Here is a 3818-nt window from a genome sequence, read left to right on the forward strand (position 1 = left end):
TAACTAGAAGCTGTTGACATAAGGTAGTCATATTCAGTGTTTGCAAATACAATATTGTGATTCTTCTAAAAAAATTAATAATGAGAAATAATTACATTTCGATCGCCAAACAGCCACAGTCAAGTTCCAGTTCTGAGGAAGGGTCACCAGATCTGAAACATTAACTCTAATTTTTTTCACAGAAGCTGCCAGGCCTGCTGAGCTTTTCCAGCAACTTCTGTTTATGAGCCACAATCAACGTCAAGGTGAAAAGCAATGTAAAGCTAAAGATAGGGCTTGTAAAATTGACAAGCAGATTGGTAATCCAAAGAACTGGAAGAAAATGCAAAATAAAGGACCCAAAAGATACCTTAACACCAGCAAAAAATGAATGTGAGTGTCAGATATAAGAAAGGTCGTTTCCTGATACAAAAATTGAGTATTGATGAAAAAAAAACAAATTTTGTTGAAGCCCTTCATCTTGCATTCAAAAGAACAATTCTCAGGAAGACCAATGTAAAGGGGGATGATGTTTATGTTCTATTACAGTAATCAATTGTTAACTGTTTTTAAATCAATCGGAGATGGCAAGAACTGTAGATGCTGGAGTCAGAATCAACACAGTGTGGAGCTGAAGGAACACAGCAGGTCAGGCAGCAGAGGAACAGGAAAGTCAACATTTCAGGTTGGGACCCTTCATCAGATTCCATCCCGAAACATCTCGGGACATTTCGGCATCTGAATCTGACGAAGGGTCCCGACCCGAAATGTTGACTTTCCCGTTCATCTGATGCTGCCTGACCAATTGTTAAACTGGATGATTGCTGGAGGCGTTGACATAGACAACGCACTAACCAGTTGGATGATAACTGTCAATTCAGTGGAAAACTTTTTATAAGTATTGAACCAGACAGATTGATTTTAAGTGGTCAATGCACTGTCTGAGGAACAAACCAGTGAATTTCTTGTGGATTGTATGGACAGCTCCTTTCAGTTTCAGATTGGGAGGAATGTCCAGCGGGTCAGTTTCACTGTGAGGCAGACTGGGAGGGGTATGCTGCAACTAGTGCCACAGCGAAGCAGTTTTTTCTTTCTTTTTTATAGTATCCCTACAGATTGGAAATAGACCATTCAGCCCAACAAGTCCACACTGACTCTCCGAAGCACATTCCACCCACACACACACACCCCTAACCTATCCCTGCATATTCCACGGTTAATCCACCTAAGTTACACATCCCTGGACACTATGGGGAATTTAGCATGGGCATCTTTGGACTGTGGAGGGAAAATGGAGCAATCGGAGGAAACCCATGCAGACACAGGGAGAATATGCAGACAGTTGCCAGGGGCTGGAATCGAACCTGGGTCCCTGGCACTGTGAGGCAGCACTGTGCCACCCCAGAGGAGTATGCTGCAGTCAGCATTGCTGTGAAGCAAACTGGGAGGAGTGTTCTACAGTCAGCATTGCTGTGAAGCAGCCTAGCAGGAGTGTGCATTAAAGTAGCACTGTTGTGAAGCAGCCTGGGAGGAGTTGCAGCAGTCAACATCTCTGTGAAGCAGACTGGGTGGAGTTTGCAGCAGGCAGCAATGCAATTAAGCAGACTGGAACATGTTCAGTCCATAACTATTTGTAACTTTATTTTACCTTTGGAACTGGAAGTTGCAGTTTGAGAATTGAACTTTGAACTATTCTCGTTATAGACTTGTTGAACGACCTAAGTAAAAAAACCCTCCAGTCAATAAGAAATAAGTAAAAGTCTTCAGATGTCTGTGGAAGTTGTTTGCATTAACTGGTGACTTTAGAACTCAAGCAACATATCGAGTCCCATGTGACTACAATACAACCCATTATCCAAGGATTCATGAAAACCTGGCATTCATCATTGAAATGGTTATTGAACTGGAAAAATATGATTATTTTATATTTTAATTTATCTCTAGTCCTGTGTAATGAGACAGGAATAATTAATGATCTCACAGTTAGGGATCCCCTCGGAAGGAGCGATCACGGTATGGTCGAATTTAAAATACAGATGGAGCATGAGAAGGTTAAATCCAGTACCTATGCCCTGTGCTTAAACAAAGGAGACTATGACGGAATGAGGAAGGAGTTAGCTAAGGTAGAATGGGAGCAAAAACTGCATGGTGGGTCAATTGAGGAACAGTGGAGGACTTTCAAAACAATTTTTCACAGTGCTCAGCAGAAGTATATTCCAGTGATAAGGAAGAACTGTAGGAAAAGAGAGAGCCAGCCATGGATGTCTAAGGAAATAAAGGAAAGTATCAGACTGAAAAAAAAACACATACAAAAAAGCAAAGAGTAGTGGGAAACTAGTAAACTGGGAAATCTTTAAAGGCCAACAGAAAGCTACAAAAAAAGTTATAAAGAAAAGTAAGATAGATTATGAGAGTAAACTAGCTCAGAATATAAAAACAGGCAGCAAAAGTTTCTATAAATATGTAAATCGTAAAAGAGTGGCGAAGGTAAACATTGGTCCTTTAGAGGATGAGAAGGCCAATTTAATAACTGGGAATGAGGAAATAGCCGGGACATTAAACAGTTATTTTGTGTCGGTCTTCACAGTGGAAGACACAAATAACATGCCGAAAACTAATGGCAAGAAGGTTATAGCAGGTGAGGACCTAGAAACTATCATTATCACTAGGGAGACAGTGTTGGGCAAGCTAATAGGGCTAAAGGTAGACAAGTCTCCTGGCTCTGATGAAATGCATTCCAGGGTACTAAAAGAGGTGATGGGGGAAATAGCAAATGCACTAGTAATTATTTACCAAAATTCACTGGACTCGGGGGTGGTTCCCGCAGATTGGAAAACAGCCAGTGTGATGCCACTGTTTAAAAAAGGAAGTAGACAAAAAGCAGGCAACTATAGGCCAGTTAGCTTAACTTTGGTAGTGGGGAAAATGCTTGAATCTATCATTAAGGAAGAAATAGCAAGACATCTGGATATAAATTGTCCCATTGGGAACACCCAGCACGGGTTCATGAAGGGTAGGTCATGTTTAAATAATTTGGTGGAATTCTTTGAGGACATTACTTGCATGGTGGACAATGGGGAACCTGTGGATGTGGTGTATCTGGATTTCCAGAAGGCATTTGACAAGGTGCCACACCAAAGGCTGCTACATAAGATAAAGTTGCGCGGTATTACAGGTAATGTATTGGCATGGATACAGGATTGGTTGACCAGTAGAAAGCAAAGAGTAGGGGTAAATGGGTGTGTTTCTGGTTGGCGGTCAGTGGCTAGTGGTGTGCCTCAGGGATCAGTGTTGGGACCGCAACTGTTTACAATTTACATAGATGATTTGGAGTTGGGGACTAAGTGTGGTGTGTCAAAATTTGCAGATGACACTAAGGTGAGTGGTAGGGCAAAGTGTGCAGAAGACACTGAAAGTCTGCAGAGGGATATAGATAATCTAAGTGAGTGGGCAAAGGTCTGGCAGATGGAGTACAATGTTGATAAGTGTGAAGTCATCCATTTTGGTCAGAATAACAGCAAAATGGACTATGTTTTAAATGGTAAAAAATTGCAGCACACTGCTGTGCAGAGGGATTTGGGTGTCCTTGTGCATGAATCGCTGAAGGTGGGATTGCAGGTGCAGCAGGTAATTAAAAAGGCAAATGGAATTTTGTCTGCCATTGCTGGAGGGATGGAGTTTAAAAACAGGGAGGCTATGCTACAGCTGTATAGGGTCCTGGTGAGGCCACACCTGGAGCACTGTGTGCAGTTTTGGTCTCCTTACTTGAGAAGGGATATACTAGCACTGGAGGGGTGGAAGAGGAGATTCACTCGGTTGATTCCAGAGTTGAGAGGGTT

This window comes from Rhincodon typus, chromosome 48 (assembly GCF_021869965.1).
Source record: "Rhincodon typus isolate 14 chromosome 48, sRhiTyp1.1, whole genome shotgun sequence".
In the NCBI taxonomy this organism is placed as follows: domain Eukaryota; kingdom Metazoa; phylum Chordata; class Chondrichthyes; order Orectolobiformes; family Rhincodontidae; genus Rhincodon; species Rhincodon typus.